General features: G+C 45.1%; 1 protein-coding gene across 4 annotated transcripts in view; it reads right to left on the bottom strand.

Annotated features, from left to right (window-relative positions):
- RCOR1 (REST corepressor 1) overlaps positions 1-21,616 on the bottom strand; it is a 135,155-nt gene that overhangs the window by 97,188 nt on the left and 16,351 nt on the right. The window lies entirely within an intron of this gene.

Below are 21,616 nucleotides of genomic sequence, written 5' to 3'. Positions count from 1 at the left end.
AGCTACTCAGGAGGCTGAGGCGGGAAAATGGCGTGAACCCGGGAGGCGGAGGTTGCAGTGAGCAGAGATCACGACACTGCACTCCAGCCTGGGTGACAGAGCGAGACTCTGTCTCAAAAAAAAAGAGAGAGAGAGAGAGATAGAGAGAAAGAGAGGAAAGAGAAAGAAAGGAAAGGGAAAGGGAAGGGAGGAAGCAAGCAGGCAAGCAAGCAAAAACAGTTTCTCACTGTTACCAAGGCTGGAGTGCAATGGCTCAATCATAGCCCACTGCAATTGCTGGGCGTAAGTGATCTTCCCACCTCAGCAGCTAGGACTACAGGCGCATGACACCACACCTGGCTCAATTTGGGAGTTTATATCTAAATTTTTATTGACCAATTCCACTTTCAGGACTCGACCAAAAACTTAAACCAAGTAAGCAGAGATTATATGTAGAAAAACAATCCACGTAGATTAGTTGTAATACAGAGTATTAGAAACAAAAACATATCAAGTTGGGTCAAATTACGGTCATATTCATACCAACGTGCTATGCAATCATTATTGCATAAAATTTTAATAATAATATTTAGCTCATTTCTGCATATGTTACCTTTAGCTCATTTCTATATATGTATATACACATTTTAATAAATATACATTGCTTTAATTTCTTTTTTGAGACAAAGTCTCACTCTGTCACCCAGACTGGAGTGCAGTGGAGCAATCTCAGCTCACTGCAACCTCCGCCTCCTGGGTTCAAGCAATTCTCCCATCTCAGCCTCCCGAGTAGCTTGGAATACAGGCGCCCGTCATGACACTCTGCTACTTTTTGTATTTTTAGTACAGACAGGTTTTCATCATGGTGGCCAGGCTGGTCTCAAACTCCTGACCTCAAGTGATCCACCTACCATGGCCTCCCAAAGTGCTGGGATTACAGGCATGAGCCACCGTGTCCAGCAGCTTCAGTATTTTTTGTATTGGAAGATTTTAGACATATATACTGAGGAAAATTTAAAAGTTTGCGAAAGAAAAACTAGGGAACATTGGACAGGGCGCAATGGCTCATGCCTGTAATCCTAGCATTTAGGAGGCCAAGGCGGGAGGACTGCTTGAGGCCAGGAGTTCAAGACCAACCAGGCCAACACAGCCAGACTCCCTCTCTCAAAAAAGAGGCCAGGCACGGTGGTTCATGCCTGTAATCCCATCACTTTGGGAGGCCGAGATGGGCGGATCACCTGAGGTTAGGAGTTTGAGACCAGCCTGCCCAACGTGGTGAAACTCCTTCTCTACTAAAAAAAAAAAAACAAAACAACAACAAAAAAAATTAGCCAGGCGTGGTAGCATGTGCCTATAATTCCAGCTACTAAGGAGGCTGAGGCAGGAGAATCGCTTGAACCTGGGAGGTAGAGGTTGTCGTGAGTCGAGATCGCGCCACTGCACTCTAGCCTGAGCGACAGAGCAATACAAACATGTTGTGGAAAGATGTCAAAAAAATGTAGTATTTATTTGTTATGCATTACCTGAAATCAACGTTAGTGGGAAGCTTCTGTCCCTAGACAGTCAGAACCAGAGATTTATCTGACTAGTGACTTGCTCAGTCAAGAAGAGATCACATAATTATTCAAATCTGCCGAAGCTTGGAGAGATCTGTTCTGGTTTTGGGGGTTGGTTGGTTGGTTTCTGAGACAGGGTTTGGCTCTGTCACCCAGGATGGAGTGCAGTGGCATAATCATATAGTTCACTGAAGCCTTGAAATCTTGGCCTCCAGCGACCCTCCTGCCTCGGCCAACCAAAGCACTGAGATTACAGGTTTGAGCCACCAAGCTCAGCCTGTTTTTTATACTGTAGTCAGGAATAATAAGGAGCCTATTATATAGCATTGAAATGGAGAATTTTCACTGACACCACCCTCAACCCTGGGCAAGACAGAGAACTGTATCAAGCAAGTACTCATAGGAACTGCATCCTTTTTCCAAGCACTGAACAAGAGAAACGTGCTTCAGGAAAGACAAAAGGCCTCACCCTACCTCCCGGAGGCACAATTACACGGAGTACACGAGCATGTATGTGTACATTTTAGATGCACCTCACATCTTAAATGTCATACCTCAAAAATCCACCTTCTATTTATTATACAGAAAATAGAATTTATAATTTTAGAATTTTCAATTTTAGAATTTTCTTATATAGTCAACTTTTCAAGATTTGATATTCTGTTAAGAACAAACTCCAAGGCTGGGTGCGGTGGCTCATGCCTGTAATCCCAGCACTTTGGGAGCCTGAGGGTGGGTGGATCACCTGAGGTCAGGAGTTCAAGACCAGCCCGGCCAACATGGTGAAACTCCATCTCTACTAAAAATACAAAATTAGGGGGCGTGTTGGCACACGGCTGTAATTACAGCTACTAAGAAGGCTGAGACAGGAGAATCGCTTAAATGTGGGAGGCAGAGGTTGCTGTGAGCTGAGATCGTGCCATTGTACTCTAGCCTAGGTGACAGAGCAAAACTCCGTCTCAAAAAGAAAAGAAAAAAAAAAAAACCTCCATTTTTAATTGCAACTAAATGTCCTTCAAAGTATGGGGTAGCCAAGCATGGTGGCTCATGCCTGTAATCCTAGCACTTTAGGAGGCCAAGGAGGGACAATCAGTTGAGCCTGGGAGTTCAAGAGCATCCTGGGCAATATAATATAGCAAGACCCCAATTCTATACAAAAAAATGTTTTTAATTAAAAAAACACAAAGTACAGAGTTTCCTGAATCCCATATGACCCCAGATCACATATGAACTGTGAAAGGCTTTATGATATCTTCCCAATTGTACTTTTGGTGTTTGTAACCACTTTCTATTGGATTATTAAAGTCTCTCAGAGCTGGATTAAGACCTTTAAAATTGTTTGGCTAATGAGCAGAGTGAAATTTTATCCTATGAGAGGATGCGATTCCAGGTCAGCATATAGGTTGAAAACAGCTGGCCAGGCACAGTGCTTATGCCTGTGATCCCAGCACTTTTGGGATGCTGAGGCAGGACAGCTTGTGTCCAGGAGTCTGAGATCAGCCTGGGCAACACAGTGAGACCCCCATCTGTAAAAAAAAAAAAATTAAAAAATTAGCCAGGTGTAGTGGCACAAACAGTCTCAGCTACTCAGGAGGCTGAAGTGGGAGAACTGCTTGAGCTGAGGAGTTTGAGGCTACAGGGGGATATAATCACTCCACTGCACTCAGTCTAGGTGACAGAGTGAGATCCTGTCTCAAAAAAAAAAAAAAAGAAAAGAATAGGACAGCATGTGGTCAAAATCAGTCTTGAAAAATTACTCTTGTAGGGGGAAAAAAAAAAAAGAACGAAAAATTCTTCAGGAAAACTCTCCATCAGAAACCAAATTACTTTTCAGTAAATTCAAAGCCAATTTTTCCCTCCAGGGTTAAATTAAACTCTCCGTCATCATTAAGTGCCCACCAAGAAAAGCTGATGGTGGCCCAGCGTGGTGGCTCTCGCCTGTAATCCAGCACTTTGGGAGGCTGAGGCATGCAGATCACTGGAGGTCAGGAGTTCAAGACCAGCCTGGCCAACATGGTGAAACCCTGTCTCTACTAAAAATACAAAAAAATTAGCTGGGCATGGTGGCTCATGCCTATAGTCTTTAGTCCCAACTACTTGGGAGGCTGAGGCAGGAGAATTGCTTGAACCCCAGAGGCGGAGGTTGCAGTGAGCTGAGATCGCAACACTGCACTCCAGCCTGGGTGACAGAATGAGACCCTGTCTCAAAAAAAGAAAAGAAAAAAAAAAGAAAGAAAAGAACAGAACAGAAAAGTTGATGGGTTCTGCTTAGAAGTTATGTTCAATTTAAAACATCAGAAGCATACTCAATGCAGTCACATTTTCACATTAGGAAAATTGCAGGAAAACAGATTCAAGGTTATACCTATATGTTGCTTTCTACAAGACATAGGGATGACAATGATAACCACATGTCCAGGCTAGGTGAGTTCCAGTTTATGCCTCTCAACCTGATATAATTTTTAATAGGCACCTTTTCATTCTCAAAGATAGTCTGGACTGGGCCGGGCGCAGTGGCTCACGCCTGTAATCCCACTTCGGGAGGCCAAGGCGGGTGGGTCACGAGGTCAGGAGATCGAGACCATCCTGGCTAACATGGTTTCTGAAACCCCATCTCTACTATAAAAACACACACACACACACACACACACACACACAAAATTAGCCAAGCGTGGCCTGTGGTCCCAGCTACTCGGGAGGCTGAGGCAGGAGAATAGCGTGAACCCAGGAGGCGGAGCCTGCAGTGAGCCAAGATCGCACCCCTGCACTATAGCCCAGGCAACAGAGTGAGACTCCATCTCGGAAAAAAGAGAGTCTGGACTAGTCCATTCTCAATGGACCTACTCCCATACCCCATGCAGTCACTTCTCACAGTGAGTCTGGGATGGTCAGAGACACAAAGTCACTGAGGAAATGTGACAGAAGTGATGATATGCCAGTTCTGGGCCCACACTTTAAAAAGAACTGGCAGTTTCTGTTTCCTTCCTCTGGGAATGTTTGCCCTGAACCACTGCATAAGCCATCAGATCCTACTGCAGACCTCACTGGAAAAGGAAAGGTCATGAGACTATACAGTAGTCAAGAAAAAAGGCCCAACTGTCCCAGCATCACAGTAGAGCAAGCAGATGACACCGGCTCCCGCGAGCCCAGAACCACAACTGCCCACCTGAGCAAATCCTCAAATGACAGCAGTTGTTTTAAGCCATTAAATCTGAGTGGTTGGTGCACTTTCCTATGAGGGAGAAGGGGACTTCTGGAATTCCTCATGAAATAGTCCGGAGGTGAGTGGAGCTGAGAAATAACTTGAACCAGAAAAGGACAGCTCCTTCGTGGTGACAGTCACCACTACCCTTCTTATCTTCTGGATAAGGTATTACCTCAGATCCAGGAAACTAACAGGAGGACCAACATGAGGATGCTCTGGGAAGGTGAAAGCTGAGAAAGGCGTAAGGTGTCGTATTTTTGCACTGATCCTTGATAGGATTCCTACCTTTGAACAGTTGCTTTGAATGGAGTACATGCTAAGCAGATACTTTGAATCTATAAGTGGGTATATGATTAGGGTCTAAAGGGGTTGTCTTAGTCCCTTTAATGTTCCTATAAAGGAACACATGACACTGGGTAACTGATAAAGAAAAGAAATTCACTTGGCTCATGATTCCGCCAGTTGGAAGATAGGGCATCTGGTGAAAGCCTCAGGCTGCTTCCACACTCGGTGGAAGGTGAAGGGGAGCCAGCATATGAAGAGGTCACATGGCCAGAGAAGCAGCAAGAGAGAGGTACCAGCAATTTTTAACAACCAGCTCGGCCAGGCGCAGTGGCTCACGCCTGTAATCCCAGCACTTTGGGAGGCCAAGGTGGGCGGATCACGAGGTCAGGAGATCAAGACCATCCTGGCTAACACAGTGAAACCCCGTCTCTACTAAAAAAATTCAAAAAATTAGCTGGGCATGGTGGCAGGCGCCTGTAGTCCCAGCTACTCGGGAGGCTGAGGCAGGAGAATGGGGTGAACCCAGGAGGCAGAACTTGCAGTGAGCCAAGATCGTGCCACTGCACTCCAGCCTGGGCGACAGAGCGAGACTCTGTCTCTAAATAAATATATAAATAAATGAAGTAAATTGTTATCTCTAGGATAACTACAAAGAGAATAGTATTTTTTCAAATAGCACACAATTACCAAGCTAAGCGAGAGGGCAGAATAACAATAAATACTAAATCAATGTAAAGGACGATCAAAGGGAACAACAAAACAAACCCACACAGAACAGGTGGGTCAAACAGAAATCTGAGTTAGATCTAAATATAGATATATCAATAAATACATTAAATGAAACTGTGAATGCAACTAAATGCAAGTTAAAAGACTTGCTTTTAAGATGTGGATAAAAACCTGTTCAGATATACCTAAGACATCAAGAATAAAGAAAGGTTGAAAATGAAAAAGACAGAAAAAGATGCCATTCAAACACTAACAAAAAGAAAACTGGAACAGCTATACTGATATTAGACAAAACAGACTTTAAGGGAAGAAGCATTACTAAACTTAAAGAGGGGAACTCCATCAAAAGAGGTTCAATCTTCCAGAGCACACTGGATTAAGCAGCAAAAAACAGGAGCGCATGGTACAAACTCATGACATCACATTCAGAGGTGTTCTTAGGGGGGTGAGAAGAAAAGAAACAGCAACAAAGAACAAGAGGACATGCTACTGCGAGGCCTAATGACACGAGAGGGATGGAGGGGCAGGCAGGTACTCTTTGAGAGGGCTGCAGGGAGGCAGCGTCATCAGGAGATGGCCTATTTTCAGTCAGAATAAGAATGAGGGGGGGAATCACAGAAGAAACTGAAGATTAGGAGAATTTTGCTGATATACCGTGAGTTTAAAAGGGCTCAGGGACAAGGTTCCAAGATCAAGGTGAAAGATGGGGTCAGAAAAGAAAATGCAGAGTCCATGAAAAGAGGGAAGACAAGGGAATCTGGCCTTCTGGCTGCCTCATAACTCAGAAAGCAGCACAAGATAAGAATAATGTTCATGGTTCCCAGGCAGACAGTGATGGGGAGGCTGTGGGTGAGGGCAGGGAGAGTGGGACTCGAATAGTGCCAGGAACAGCCAAAGTTTTGGGGCTTCCTCTTGCCTTCTGTTCAAGCCTTTGGGCTGGCAGTGCAGTAGAAGTCGTACTCTAAGCACTGCTTTCTGCTGAAAGAGGTTACAGGTTTGAGTTAGGATTTTAAGGAGCCAATAAATCTCGGGTAGATACCAAAAGGAAGGTTATTCTTCAGAGGAAGAAAGAGAGCTTACACAGCCCCTCCAGTCCTACCTCTGGAGTTTCCGCCTGCCCAAGTCCCAGAGGATTTTCCACTGTTTCTAATGTCAAGCACAGTTAATCAAGAAAAAGAAAATGTTACTTTTCTGTGGATGGCAGTTAGGGGTGGGACAATTTACCCAGTTCTCTGCCTTTGTATTTCTCTTTGCGGGGAGAGGGGGAGGAATTTCAGGATCTTTTATTTTCAGAGATTCCAACAGTTGGTTAGCAATGCCAGCTAAGCTGGTACCATCTGAAGGCCATCCCACCTTGCTCTAGTCATTCCATCCAACAGAATCCCTACAAACAAGATCAGAGACCAACTGGCATCTATCTGTATCAATGTAGGAGGGCGAAAAGAGGCCCTCTGTTTCCCCTATTCCCCATTACCTTCTCCAACAAGACTGTTTTACAGTCAAATTCCACCTTTGTATTTCATTCATTTATTTGATTTTATTTTGTGCCAACTATGTACTAAACAATGTCTACACACAAAGAGCCCTGCCCTTGATGAGCTTATATTCTAGTACAGACATTAAAATATATGTAAATTTATAGTACGCTAAAAGTCGAAAAGCAATGTGAAAAAAATGAAATAGTAAAGCAGGAGAAAGACAACTTGAGGCTGGGCTAAGTGGCTCACGCCTGTAATCCAAATACTTTGAAAGGCCAAGGTGGGAGGATCACTTGAGGCCAGGAATTCGAGACCAGCCTAGGCAACATAGTTAGATCCTGTCTCTACAAGTAATTCTAAAAAGCTGGCTGGGCGTGGTGGTGCACAACTGTAGTCTCTGCTACTCGGGAGGCTGAAACAGGAGGATAGCTTGGGGTCAGGAAACTCGGGTTGCAGTGACCTTCAAACAAAGCAACTATTTAACAATAGTTGACCAGAAATTTAATGATACTAAGGAGTAAGCATTAATTTTTTTTAGTTATGACATCTGTGTTTAGATTGTTTTTAAGTCATATTCTAGAGAGACTTACAGATAGGTAGGTTAGGAGAGGCCTTATTGAGCAATGATCTGCATGAAGTGAAGGAGCAAAAGAGGAGGGGACCACTGTGAGGGCTTTCGCTTTTACTCTAAGCGAAATGGGAGCCACTGGAAGGTTGTAAGCCATGGAGGAACAGCTAATTTACATTTTACTTATTTATTAGCAACAGAGTCTCTGTGGCCCAGGGTGGAGTGCAGTGCCACAATCAAAGCTCACTGAGCCTTAAATTCCTGAGCTCAAGCAGTCCTCCCAGCTCAGTCTCCCGAACAGTTGCCACCACAGATGCATACCATTGTGCCCAACTAATTTTTTTTTTTGAGACAGTGTTGTTCTTGTTGATGAAGTGCAACGGCATGATCCCGGCTCACTGCAACCTCCATCTCCCAGGTTCAAGTGATTCTCCTGCCTCAGCCTCCAGAGTAGCTGGGATTACAGGCATGTGCCACCACACCCAGATATTTTTGTATTTTTAGTAGAGATAGGGTTTCTTCATGTTGGTCAGACTAGTATCGAACTCCCGACCTCATGTGATCTGCCTGCTTGGCCTCCCAAAGTGCTGGGATTACAGGCGTGAGCCACCGCGCCACGCTGCAACTGATTTTTTTTATGGTGGGTGTGGGTGTGTGGGTGTGTGTATATAAGTGTGTGGTGATGGGGTGTCTCCCTGTTCTGCCCGGGCTGGTCTTGAACTCCTGGCCTTAAGCAATCCTCCCACCTTGGTCTCCCAAAGTGCTGGGATTACAGAAGTGAGTCGCTGCACCCAGCCTAACAGATATAAAACACAGAAGCAGGAGATTTACTAGAAAGCCACTGTATAATTTGTGTTATAGATGATGATTTAAAGGAAGACAGGAGCTGTGGAAGCAATGAGAAGTAATTCTATTCTCAATCTAGGATGGTTGGTCTGTAGCCAGGTATACAAAAACAATATAGGCAGTTATGGCTATCAGTGGGTAACGGAGAAGACATAAAAGCTAATAATTAAAGAGATTATTACTGTAACAGACTAAATAACAAGCTACAACAAGAACACAGATGAGGTGTACATAAGTTAGAGGACAGACAGGAGAAGAGTTTATGATAATACTCAACAGGCCAGGCACAGTGGCTCACACATGTAATCCCAGCACTTTGGGAGGCTGAGGTGGGCAGATCACCTGAGGTCAGGAGTTTGAGATCAGCCTGGCCAACATGGTGAAACCCCATCTCTACTAAAAATATAAAAACTTGCCAGGCGTGGTGGTGCACACCTGTAGTCCCAGCTACCAGGGAGGCTGAGGCAGGAGGATCGCTTAAACCCAGGAGCAGAGTTTGCAGTGAGGCAAGATTACGCCACTACACTCCAGCCTGGGCAACAAAAGCGAAACTCCATCTCAAAAAATATACAGACAGACAGATACAAAGACAGACAGACAGATCCTTTAGCTAAGTATACAAGCCGGGACACTTGTGATAGGGTCCATGCCTACCTGTTCTACAGTCTCACCTTCCCCCACTTTACCAATTACTTCCCTAAGAATCCCATCATATCAAACTACGCCTGACTCTGCAAACAAGTCCAGCACTCTCCATCCACAGGACTCCATCGAAATGGGTGTCTTCCCTCCGCCTGGAATGTCTTTACTTCACTTTGCCCTTCAAGACCCACCCTAAGAGTAAACTCTGGAAAGCCTTACCTTCTACACACAATTTCAACCATCTCACCCCATCCCACCGCCCCAGGCATACCTCTATCACCTGGCATTTATCACACTAGACTAGGTATTTTATGACCATGGAAAATAGTAAGTACCCAATAAATGATGTCTAATATACAGTTACCTTCTAAAACGTACAAATGGCCGGGCGCAGTGGCTCACGCCTGTAATCCCAGCACTTTGGGAGGCCGAGGCGGGCGGATCACAAGGTCAGGAGATCGAGACCACGGTGAAACCCCGTCTCTACTAAAAATACAAAAAATTAGCCGGGCGCGGTTGTGGGCGCCTGTAGTCCCAGCTACTCGGGAGGCTGAGGCAGGAGAATGGCGTGAACCCGGGAGGCGGAGCTTGCAGTGAGCCGAGATCACACCACTGCACTCCAGCCTGGGCGACAGAGCGAGACTCCGTCTCAAAAAAAAAAAAAAAAAAAAAAAAACGTACAAATATCACTTAAAAGCAATTTACTAAAATTCAGCCAAAGAAATTTGTTTAGTTTAGTTTTGAGACAGGGTCCAAAAGAAAGAAAAGAGAGAAAGAGAGAGAGAGAGAAGAAAGAGAGGAAGAGAGGAAGAGAGAAAGACATAAAGAGAGAGAAAGCGAGAAAGAGAGTCTTTGTTGCCCCGGCTGGAGTGCAGTGACTATGCACAGCAAAGATCACAGTGTACTGCAAGCTCAAACTCTTGTCCTCAAGTGATGCTCCCACCCTGTGCCACCAGGCCCAGCCAATTACTATGTTTTTACCTAACAGAAGTATAAGGAGTCCTTCACTTTCTTACATAATGAGTTCCCAAAAACACGTACACAAGTGGAATGTGTGAAAGCAAGGCAACAGACATACCATAAGGGGAATTATGCTCTTGAAACACTAAAAAACACAGAATACCTACTTACATCTCATCTCATTTTTCCAGAGTATAAATGCAATTTCATACATGTTCTTAAATTGATTTTTCTTTACAATTAAACAGTCAACGAATGACTGTGTCTAAGGTAAAAAACTGCATGCATTTAGACTGCCTGATGAATGTTAGCTTTGTTCTCATCTGCACTGTTTATAGAACCTACACTTTACATTTCTGCTATCATCACTTTCACTTTTCTTTTTTTTTTTTTTTTCTTTGAGAAGGAGTCTCGCTCTGTCCCCAGGCTGGAGTGCGGTGGCGCAATCTCGCCTCACTGCAAGCTCTGTCTCCCAGGTTCACGCCATTCTCCTGCCTCAGCCTCCTGAGTAGCTAGGACTACAGGCGCCTGCCACAACACCCGGCTAATTTTTTTTGTATTTTTAGTAGAGACGGGGTTTCACCTTCTTAGCCAGGATGATCTCGATCTCCTGACCTCGTGATCTGCCCGCCTCGGCCTCCCAAAGTGCTGGGATTACAGGCGTGAGCCACTGCGCCCAGCCATCACTTTCATTTTTCTATCACTATTTGCTGTTAATAACATAATGTGATACTGTGAAATACATATTTAGCCTTCCTCTATTTCCTGGCCCTTCAACTCCTAAAATCCTCAGCATCTTCAAAGTGATGTGCCTTTTTGTATGCTAATGAGTTGACTGATGGCTGGCAACCCTATGTTAGCTTCAGCATGAGGACTGGTTTTAACCCCACACCTCAACCTCCAAGGAGGGGAGAGGGACTGAACTTTTAATTGATCACAAATGGCCAAAAGATTTAATAAGTCATCCCTATGTAACGAAGCCTTCATAAAAACCTAAAAGGATGGGGCTGAGAGCGCTTGCAGGGAGCTGAACACATGGCGGCTTCCAGGAGTCAACAGAAACACAGCCATGTGAGGGGAGGGTAGCCCATCCCAACTCCAAGAAGACAGAAGGGCCGGTGCTAGGGACCATTTCAATCCTTGCCCTATATGTATCTCTTCATCTGACTGTTTATTTGTATCCGTCCAAATATCCTCTGCCGGTGGAGCATGATGACTCACACCTGTAAGTGCAGCACTTTGGGAATCCAAGGCCAGAGGACTGTTTAAGCATAGGAGTTCAAGACCAGCCTGGGCAATACAGCAAGACCCCATCTCTACCAAAAAAATGTTAATTAGCTGGGCATGGTGATGTGTGTGTATAGTTCCACCTACTCAGGAGGCTGAGATGGGAGGATAGCCTGAGTCCAAGAGGTTGAAGGTGCAGTGAGTTGTGATCGCACCACTGCACTCCATCCTTGGCAACTGGAGAAAGACCCTAACTCAAATAAAATTTAAATATATATACACACATATACACACACACACATACATACACATATCTTTTGTAATAAATGGATAAACACATTTCCTTGAGTTCTGTAAGCTACTCTAGCAAAGTAATTGAGCTCAAGGAGGCACCTGTAGGAAATCTTAAAATTTGCAGCTGGTTGGTCAGAATCACAAACAAAATAAACGAAGGTTTACGTTCACCATCAAAGATAGGACTGAGTCCTCAACCTGTGTGATCTGTCACCATCCATCTCCAGGCGCGTAGTGCAGACAGTGTCAGAACTGAATTCAATTAGAGGCTGCCCAGCTGCTGCCCACTGCAGAACTGATGGATTACCTGCTGTAGGGGAGAAATCCCCCCTCATATCTGGAGTCAAAAGCATGTTGTGAAAGTGTAGTGGTAGAAACCAAGTTTGTTTTGTCTACTCAAACAGAAACTGTGGTTTTCAAACTTGTTTAACAGCAATGAAACTCTTTCTTAAAAAAGAATTAATGGCCGGGCGCGGTGGCTCGCACCTGTAATACCAGCACTTTGGGAGGCCAAGATGGGCAGATAATCTGAGGTCGGGAGCTCAAGACCAGCCTGGCCAACATGGAGAAACCCTGTCTCTACTAAAAATACAAAATTAGCCAGGCACGGTGGCGCATGCCTGTAATCCCAGCTACTTAGAAGGCTGAGGCCGGAGAATCGCTTGAATCCGGGAGGTGGAGGTTGCAGTGAGCCAAGATCGCGCCAATGCACTCCAGCTTGAGCAACAAGAGCGAAATTCCATCTCAAAAAAAAAAAAAAAAAGAATTATGCAGGCCATGGTGGCTCATGCCTATAAACCCAGCACTGCAGGAGGCCAAGGTGGGCGGATTGCTTGAGCCCAGGGGTTCGAGACCAGCCGGGACAACATGGTGAAACCCCATCTCTACTAAAAAACAGCAAAAAAAAAAAATTTAGACAGGTGTGATGACATACACCTGTAGTTCCAGCTACTTGAGAGGCTGAAGTGGGAGGATCACTTGATCTCAGGAGGCAGAGGTTGCAGTGAGCCAGGATCATACCACTGCACTACAGTCTGGGTGAGAGTAAGACTCTGTCTCAAAAAAAAAGGGGGGGGACGCCGGGCACAGTGGCTGATGCCTGTAATCCCAGCACTTTGGGAGGCTGAGGCAGGTGGATCATGAGGTCAACAGATCGAGACCATCCTGGCCAACATGGTGAAACTCCGTCTCTACTAAAAATACAAAAAATTAGCTGGGCATGGTGGCGCATGCCTTGTAGTCCTAGCTATTTGGGAGGCTGAGGCAGGAGAATGGTGTGAACCCAGAAGGCGGAGCTTGCAGTGAGCCAAGATCGCGCCACTGCACTCCAGCCTGGGCGACAGAGTGAGACTCCATCTCAAAAAAAAATAAAATTATTCGGAAATTATTTCTATTTTTATTTTTTATATGCTTTTCCCGAGCTGTATATCCAAAAATTTTGTACACCAAACTAGATAAAAGCTTAGCTATATAGTTTATAGGGTTAGGGTTTGTAGCCTCACCCCCAACCTCTCAGCTCCACTAAGAATGCGATACAAAAATGGCAATACCAGCCAGGTGCAGTGGCTCACACCTGTAATCCCAGCACTTTGGGAGGCCGAGGTGGGCGGATCACGAGGTCAGGAGATCAAGACCCTCCTGGCTAACACGGTGAAACCCTGTCTCTAAAAATACAAAAAATTAGCCAGGCGTGGTGGCGGCACCTGTAGTCCCAGCTACTCAGGAGGCTGAGGCAGGAGAATGGCGTGAACCCAGGAGGCGGAGCTTGCAGTGAACCGAGACACTGCACTCCAGCCTGGGCGATGGGCGAGACTCTGTCTCAAAAAAAAAAAAAAAAAAAAAGGCAATACCATGGAAACTGACCTGTTGCCAAGCAAGCAGAGAACTAAGCAACAACTCAAAATAATAGTTAATCATCTGACATATAAAATCTTAATTCAGTTTGGAAGTTATCAATATCTGACATTTAAAAAGAGCCAGATGGGCCGGGCGCGGTGACTCACACCTGTAATCCCAGCACTATGGGAGGCCAAGGCAGGCGGATCACGAGGTCACGAGATTGAGACCATCCGGGCTAACATGGTGAAACGCCGTCTCTACTAAAAATATGAAAAAATTAGCCAGGTGTGGTGGCGAGTGCCTGCAGTCACAGTCACTCGGGAGGCTGAGGCAGGAGAATGGCGTGAACCCAGGAAGCAGAGCTTGCAGTGAACCAAGATGGCGCCACTGCACTCCAGCTTGGGAAACAGAGCAAGACTCCGTCTCAAAAAAAAAAAAAAAAGAAAAAAAAGAGCCAGATGTTTAAAAATCTTAAAAACATGGCTGGGTGCAGTGGCTCGTGCCTATAATCCCAACACAGTGGGAGGCCAAGGAGGGCAGATCACCTGAGGTTGGGAGTCCAAAACCAGCCTGACCAACATGGAGAAACCCGGTCTCTACTAAAAACACAAAATTAGCCGGGTGTAGTGGCACATGCCTGTAATCTCAGCTACTTGGGAGGCTGAGGCAGGAGAATCCCTTGAACCCAGGAGGCAGAGGTTGTGGTGAGCCGAGATCATCGCACCACTGCACTCCAGCCTGGGCAACAACAGCAAAACTCCATCTCAAAAAAAAAAGAATAGTTAATTCAAAAAACAAACTATCTCAGCCAGGTGCAGTGGTTCATTCCTGTCATCCCAGCACTTTGTGAGGCCAAGGCAGGAGGACTACTTGAGGCCAGGAGTTCAAGACCAGTCTGGGCAATGTAGTTAGACTCCATCTCTTTAAAAAAAAAAAAAAATTTAAAAGGCCAGGTGCAATGGCTCACACCTGTAATTCTAACACTTTGGGAGGCCAAGAAGGACGGACCACCTGAGGTCGTGAGTTCGATACCAGCCAGGCCAACATGGTAAAACCCTGTCTCTACTAAAAATACAAAACTTAGCCAGGCGTGGTGGTGCACACCTGTAGTCCCAGCTACTTGGGAGGCTGAGGCACGAGAACTGCTTGAGCCTGGGAGGCGAAGGTTGCAGTGAGCTGAGATCGCACCACTGTATTCCAGCCTGGGTGACAGAGGAAGACTCCATCTCAAACAACAAAACAAAACAAAAAAAGTGAAACTCCATCTCAAAAAACAAAACAACAAAAAAACACCTATACTCCTTTGGAAAATTCTGGGCTAGAATCATCAATACTGTAGTCAGATTTGTTTTCTTTTCTTTTTTTTTTTTTTTTTGCTAAGAGATACTGGCTCCTGTCTCTCAGGCTAAAACGCAGTGGTGTGATCAGAGCTCACAGCAACCTCAAACTCATGGGTTCAAGCAATCCTCCCACCTCAACCTCCCAAGTAGCCAGGACTACAGGTGCACGTAGAGACCAGGTCTTGCCATGTTGCCCAAGCTGATCTCTAGCTCCTGGCCTCAAACAATCCTCCCCCTCAGTCTCCCAAAGTGCTGGGATTACAAGTGTGAGCCACTGCATGGGGTAACCAGCAAGCAGATTTCTAAGAGCAAATGAGATCAGATGGAGTACTTCATCAGGAATATTGAAATGAACAGGGTTGGGCGCAGTGGCTTACTCCTGAAATCCCACCACTTTGGGAGGCCGAAGCAGGTAGACTGCTTGAAGCCAGGAGTTAAAGAGCAGCCTGGCCAACATGGGGAAATCTCCATCCCTACAAAAAATACAAAAATTAGACCAGGCGCGGTGGCTCACACCTGTAATCCTAGCATTTTGGGAGGCCGAAGTGGGCGGATCGCTTAAGATCAGGAGTTCAAGACCAGTCTGGCCCAAAACCCCGTCTCTACTAAAAATCCAAAAAAAAATTAGCCGGGCATGGTGGCGGGCGCCTGTAATCCCAGCTACTGGGGATTACAGCAATACCCATGTAATACCCATGCGGTGGCTCATGCCTGCAATCCTAGCACCTTTGGGAGGCCAAGGTTTGGGAGGAGGGGACCACCTGAGGCTAGGAGTTCAAGACTAGCCTGGGCAACATGGCAAAATCTACACTTACACTTCCAGTCAAGGTGGAGTGCCATGAACCAGATTTAACTTGTGTAATATATTATGAAATATGTATTTGGTCTTTGTCCCTGGTTCCACACTCCCTTAGCCAGATGTGATGGCAAAACCCTGTAATCCCAGCTACTGGGGAGGCTGAGGAGGGATGATCGCTTGAACCCAGAGGTTCAAGACCAGCATGGGCAACACAGTGAGACCCTCTCTCTAAAACAATAAAAATTACCAGGCATGGTACAGTCCCAGCTATATGGGGTGCATAGCTTGAGCCCAGGAATTTGAGGCTGCAAGGAGCTATGATCACGAAACTGCACTCCAGCCTGGGTTACAGAGCAAGACACCTTCTCTAAAAATATAAATAAAATACCCAAAAGAATCAAATGGAACAATCCACGAGGCTCGCATGGGAAAAGGAAGAGTGCCGGTTTCTCACAGCCAGAGTGGAAAATCACATAGTCCATGGGCTATCACATAGAATCCCCAAAAGGATTTTGACTCAATAGTGGGAAATAGCCCTATACTAAATGGCTTTGATCTCACCTAACAGAGCTTAAAAGCAAGACTTCATCAAACTATTTTTAAGTATTTTAACCATGTCCCAGAACAAAACTCAAGAATATTTATAGAAATACAAAAATATCCAGCCTCCAACAAAGTAAAATTCATGATGTCTGGCATCCAAAAATCAACAGATAAGCAAAGTAGGTGGAAAAGACAACCCAAAAAGAGGAAGAAAAAAAAAAAAAATCAAGCAACTGAAATTGACCCAGAAATGACACGTGATAAAATTAGTAGACAAGGGCATTAAAAGAACTATAGGCTGAGGCCGGGCATGGTGGCTCATGCCTATAATCCCTACACTTTGGGAGGCCGACGTGGGCAGATCACCTGGGGTCAGGAGAGACCAGCCTGGCCAACATGGTGAAACCCTATCTCTACTAACGATACAAAAAGGTAGCCAGGCGTGGTGCTGAGTACCTGTAATCCCAGCTACTCAGGAGGCTGAGACAGGAGAATCGCCTGAAGGCGGGGGTGGGGGGAGGGGGCGGGGCGCAGCAGAGGTTGCAGTGAGTCAAGATCACACCATTCCACTCCAGCCTGGGCAACAAGAGTGAAACTCCATCTCAAAAAAACAACTAAGCTCTCCTAAGCTTTTCATTTCAACTTGCTCTTTCAAATAACCTTATTTTGAACACCTTATTGGCAATATTTAAACAAATATATCCCTAGAGGAATTCAGTACACAGTCATCATACATTTATCAGCTGTACCCATCTCAAATTTCACACGCTCGATAAAAAAGGCAAAACGTCTGAATTAATTATAAAAATTAATAATAATGAAGCTTTTGGGCTAGGCGCAGTAGCTCACACCTATAATCCCAGCACTTTGGGAGGCCAAAGCGGGTGGATCACGAGGTCAGGAGATCGAGACCATCCTGGCTAACAAGGTGAAACCCCATTTCTACTAAAAATACAAAGAATTAGCCGGGCGCGGTGGCAGTCACCTATAGTCCCAGCTACTTGGGAGGCTAAGGTAGGAGAATGGTGTGAACCCGGGAGGGGGAGCTTGCAGTCGCACCACTGCACTCCAGCCTGGGCGACAGAGCGAGACTCCATCTCACACACACACACACACAAAGTAGTAATAATAATAATAATAATAAAATAATAATAATGCTTTCAGTCCATCAAAATGTCTACATCATTGCCACCCAACTGAACTTGCTGGGAGGATAAAAATACTCTATTCTGAGCTGTCCAATATGGTACCTAGTAGCTATATATGATGCTGAATATCTAAAATGTGCCCAGTGTAACAGAAGGACTGAATTTTTAATCTTATTTAATTTTAATTAATTTAAATTTAAATAGTTACATGTAGCTAGTGGCTACATTATTGGACGGCACAGCTCTAGATAACTACAAGGAAAATCTGAACTAAAATTTTGAAGACTAGAATTTTCAAAATAATTTTATAACATGTACAGCTTATATATCATATAACACTAATTTTCAAATTAACTACGTAATTCCTACATTTTAAGGCTTGACTTAAAGGACCATTTCTTTCTCTTTTTTTTTTTTCTTTTTTTGAGATGGATTTTTGCTCTTGGTGCCCAGGCTGGAGTGCAATGGCACAATCTTGGCTCAGCAACCTCCGCCTCCAGGATTCAAGCAATTCTCCTGCCTCAGCCTCCGGAGTAGCTGGGACTACAAGCACGCACCACCACCCCCAGCTAATTTTTGTGTATTTAGTAGAGACGGGGTTTCACCATATTGTCCAGGATGGGCTTAATCTCTTGGTCTTGCAATCTGCCTGCCTCGGCCTCCCAAAGTGCTGGGATTACAGGGGTGAGCCACTGCACCTGCCCTTAAAAGACCATTTCATATAAGACTTCCTGGTTTCTTCAACTCCCAATCCTCCACCACAGGAAGGATCGAGTAACTCCACTACTCTAAGCATCTCAGTACTCTCTGCACTGTCATCAGTAGCATTTTCACGCCTGTAATCCCAGCACTTTGGGAGGCCGAGGTGGGCAGATCACCTAATGTCAGGACCAGCCTGACCCGCCTGGCCAACACAGTGAAACCCTGTCTCTACTAAAAAATACCAAAAAAAAAATTAGCCGCGCGTGGTAGCGCATGTTTACAATCCCAGCTACTCAGGAGGCTGAGGCAGGTGAATCACCTGAACCTGGAAGGCGGAAACTGCAGTGAGCCGATATCGCACCAGTGCACTCCAGCCTGGGCAACAGAGTGAGAGACTCCAACTCAAAAGACAGAAAATAAAAAGTAGAATATTGAAACTCTCATACATTAATCATGGAGTATAAAATGGTTAAGCTACTATGAAAAACAATTTAATGGTTCCTCAAAAAGTTAAGCACAGACTGGGCACAGTGGCTCACATCTGTAATCCCAGCACTTTGAGAGGCCAAGGCAGGCGGATCACCTGAGGTTAGGAGTTCAAGACCAGCCTGGCCAACATGTTTCCCCATTTCTACTAAAAATACAAAAATTAACCAGGTGTGGTGGCATGTACATGTAATCCCAGCTACTCGGGAGGCTGAGGCAGGAGAATCGCTTGAATCCAGGAGACAGAGGTTGCAGTGAGCCGAGATCGTACCACTGTCACCCCAGCCTGGGCAACAGAGCAAGAGCCTGTCTCAAAAAAAAAAAAAGAAAACAAAAAAAATTAAGCATGGAATTACTCCATAACCCAGCAATTCAGCTAATAGATATATACCCCTAAAAGGATGAAAACAGATAAATACCTGTACATGAATGTACCTAACAGCCGGGTTCACAATAATCAAAAGGTAACAACAAGCTAAATGTCCATCAACGAATGAACCAGGTCTAGTGGATCACACCTATAATCTCAGCATTTTGGGAGGCTGAGACAGGAGGAGTGCTTGAGGTCAGGAGTTCGAGACCAGTCTGGCCAACATAAAGAAATTCTGTCTCTCCACAAAAAAAAAAAATTAAAAATTAGGCCAGGCGCCTGTAATCCCAGCACTTTGGGAGGCCGAGGCAGGCGTATCATCCAAGGTCAAGAGTTCGAGACCAGTCTGGCCAACATGGAGAAACCCCCATCTCTACTAAAAATACAAAAAAAATTAGCCAGGCATGGTGGCTCATGCCTGTAATCCCAGCTATTCAGGAGGTTGAGATGGGAGAATCACTTGAACCTGGGAACTGGAGGTTGGGGTGAGCTGAGATTATGCTATTGCACTCCAGCCTGGGCAACAAAAGCGAAACTGCACTCCAAAAAAAAAACAGAAAAAATTTTTTTAATTAGCCAGGAATTGCAGCACGTGCCTGTAGACTCAGCTACTCAAGAGACTGAGGCAGGAGGACAGCCTAAGCCCAGGAGTTTGAGGCTGCAGTGAGCTATAATCAAGTCACTGAGCTCCAGCTGGGCAATAGAGCAAGACTCTATCTATAGAAAGGAAACAAAAACAAATGAATAAATAAATTTTAACAGACACACAAAATGAACTATTACTCCGCCATAAAAAGCAATGAAGCCCAGGCACGGTGGCTCACGCCTGTAATTCTAGCACTTTGGGAGGCCAAAGCAGATGGATCTCCTGAGGTCAGAAGTTCAAGACAAGCCTGGCCAAAATGGTGAAACCCCATTTCTACTAAAAATACAAAAATTAGCCAGACGTGGTGGTACGCACCTATAATCCTAGCTACTTGGGAGGTTGAGGCAGGAGAATCGCTTGAACGAGGGAGGCAGAGGTTGCAATGAGCTGACATCATGCCACTGTCCTCCAGCCTGGGTGACAGCGAGACTCCATCTCAAAATACAAAAACAAGGCAAAACAAAAAAACAACAAAACCAGGCTGGGCGCGGTGGCTCACCCTTGTAATCCCAGCACTTTGGGAGGCCGAGATGGGCAGATCACAAGGTCAGGAGATCGAGACCATCCTGGCTAACACGGTGAAACCCTGTCTCTACTAAAAAATATAAAAAACTAGCCAGGCAAGGTGGTGGGTGCCTGTAGTCCCAGCTACTCAGGAGGCTGAGCCAGGAGAATGGCATAAACCCGGGAGGCAGAGCTTGCAGTGAGCTGAGATGCGGCCACTGCACTCCAGCCTGGGCGACAGAGTGAGACTCCGTCTCAAAAAAAAAAAAACAAAACAACAAAACAAAACAAAAAGCAATGAAGTACACAGAAAGTACCAATACTGACTCAAGCTTCAACAGGAATGAACTTCAAAAACGTTACACTAAATGACAGAAGCCAGACATGAAGGTCACATATCCACTTATATGAAATTTCCAGAATAAGTAATCCAGAAACAAAAAGCAGGTTGGTTGTTGCCAGGTACTGAGAATGGAGAATGAGAAGCAACTCATTCCTCATTGTAATGCATATGAGATTTTCTTTTTAGGGTGATGAAAATGTTTTGGAACTAGACAAGGGTAGTGGCTCCACAACAATGTGAGTGCACTGAATGCCCCTGAATTGTTCATTGTAAAACGGTTAATTTTTTTTTTTTTTTTTTTTTTTTTTGGAGATGGAGTCTCTCTGTTTCGCCCAGGCTTGAGTGCAGTAGCGCGATCTCGGCTGATGGCAACCTCTGCCTCCCCAGTTCAACCAATTCTCCTGCCTCAGCCTCCGAAGTTGCTGGGATTACAGGCGTGCACCACCACGCCTGGCTAACTTTTTGTATCTTTGCGTTTTTTGTTTTTTTTTTTGAGATGGAGTCTCGCTCTGTTGCCCAGGCTGGTGTGCAGTGGCACAATCCCGGCTCACTGCAACCTACGCCTCCCGGGTTCAAGCCATCCTCCTGCCTCAACCTCCAGAGTAGCTGGGATTAAAGGCACATGCCACCACGCCCAACTAATTTTTATACTTTTAGTACAGACGGGGTTTCACCATGTTGGCCAGGCTGGTCTCAAACTACTGACCTTGTGATCTGCCCACCTCAGCCTCCCAAAGTGCTGGGATTACAGGCATGAGCAATCATGCCTGCCTAGTTTTTTCTATTTTTAGTAGAGACAGGTTTTCGCCACATTGGCCTGGCTGGTCTCAAACTCCTGACCTCAGGTGATTCACTTGCCTCAGCTTCTCAAAGCACTGGGATTACAGGTATGAGCCACCACGCCTGGCCAAAAAACAGCTAATTTTGTGATGTAACTTTCACCACTTTATATAAAAAAAGAAAACACATCTATGCAAGATATGCATCTCTAATTTATATAAATTCATTATAAGGAAAGATAGGGATAATCAGCTTTTAACAGCAATTTAAAAGACAATTTTTCCCTGAATTTCCATTTGTTATACAGTTGCACTTGGTCCTTATCAAATGTCTACTAAAAAATGCCT

This window comes from Macaca fascicularis, chromosome 7 (genome assembly GCF_037993035.2).
Source record: "Macaca fascicularis isolate 582-1 chromosome 7, T2T-MFA8v1.1".
In the NCBI taxonomy this organism is placed as follows: domain Eukaryota; kingdom Metazoa; phylum Chordata; class Mammalia; order Primates; family Cercopithecidae; genus Macaca; species Macaca fascicularis.
This window is presented reverse-complemented; position numbering and strand designations above follow the sequence as displayed.